The sequence below is a fragment of the Episyrphus balteatus genome, chromosome 3 (assembly GCF_945859705.1).
Source record: "Episyrphus balteatus chromosome 3, idEpiBalt1.1, whole genome shotgun sequence".
NCBI lineage: Eukaryota > Metazoa > Arthropoda > Insecta > Diptera > Syrphidae > Episyrphus > Episyrphus balteatus.
The window spans coordinates 88514383-88515862 of record NC_079136.1 but is presented as its reverse complement, the minus strand read 5'-3'; the positions used below and the strand labels follow the sequence as shown (position 1 = coordinate 88515862).

Here is a 1480-nt window from a genome sequence, read left to right as displayed (position 1 = left end):
TTATAACAAAGAAAGATGTTATACAAATTCCTTATTGATACAAATTAACTCCGATAAACTTTTTTGATTGGACTTGTTTTAAATTTGAAATAAAATTTAAAAAGATTTAAAATGTTGGATAATCTAAATCCGTCTCTGTTTGATAACGTAAATGCTGGACATTTTTTAAAAACCAACCAGATGGCAGGTACGAAATAATTCCCCCAAGAAATAAGGATTTCAATTAACCATGATTTCTTATGCCATGGTTTCTTTTTATTTTACAACAAAATCAATAACAATCATAAGATAAACTATGTAGATACACGTTGAGCAATAAAAAACTTCATCCATGTAAAATGTTACACATTTTTCAATTAAAAGCAGTCTTCCTTTTTCCAAATGGATCCTAATATCCCTTTGAGTGACAAGAAAATATGACCGTGTGGCCTAATGGATAAGGCGTCGGACTTCGAATCCGAAGATTGCAGGTTCGAGTCCTGTCACGGTCGCATGTAATTTTGTGTTTTTTTTTTTTTTTTTGATTATTATTATTTTTGCATATAGTTTCCAGAAAATGAAACTGTTCCATCATCTAATTATTTCATTCAATACTTCCAACTTTTGAGTGTCTTAAATGCAAAAAACAAATTTATTTAAGGAGTTATCTTATGTTTCCCCTAGTAGCTGGTCGATTTGTAGGTACATAAAAAAAAGTTACGCATACGCCATAGTGACCTACAGGTTTCTTTAAAGGCCAGTCCCAAAGCCGTTTTTGGAGGGCAAAAGTTGAAAAAAGTTGTTATTTGTTTTTGTTGTTATTAAATAGTATATCGATTTGATAGCAGCAGATGAAAAATGTGAGGTTTTTAGCAAAAATGTTTTTTTTTTCGGTTTTGACAATATTTTTCATAGAAAGCAGCTAAATTTTTCTGTACCGTCTCTAAACAAAAATTTTCAAAAAAAAAAAAAAAAAAACTGTATTGAAACTTAAAACAAAAATTGTATCAACTTTTTTGTTTGAAAATCATACACGGTTCAAAATGTTAGTGTAAATTCTACGAAAGTTTAGGTTACATTTGAGGCAACACCAAAATGTTATTTAAGTTTAATATGTACTTAGATTGTATAAATTTTTAAGTCTAGTACAAAATTTATTGAAATTATTTTCTTTGTATTAAAAATCAAGGACGTATTCCTAAATTTAAAGTTTCAATTTATTATAATTAGTAGAGTAACTAAGGCAAATTCTTTGGGAACCCGGCCGAACAGCTCTGATTTTGACAATTTTTTTTTTTTCAAACGTAGGTAATTAAAAATACTTTAAAGTCTATAGATTAAAAATTGCCGATGTTGCCGTATTGCTTTTTAAAATTAAAATTAATTTTTTTCTGAACAAAGCCATTTGTTTGCTTAAATTTCATAAAACAAATTTTCCATCATTTAAGCGATAAACGCAATTTTCTCACAACCTGACTTCAAACACAAAAAAAAATATTTT

The 1480-nt window shown here is 28.0% G+C and overlaps 1 non-coding gene across 1 annotated transcript; it reads left to right on the top strand.

Annotated features, from left to right (window-relative positions):
- The first annotated feature begins 418 nt into the window (after positions 1-418).
- Positions 419-491, top strand: Trnar-ucg (transfer RNA arginine (anticodon UCG)). The gene has a single exon. It is a non-coding gene; the product is annotated as a tRNA-Arg (tRNA).
- Positions 492-1480: the final 989 nt, after the last annotated feature.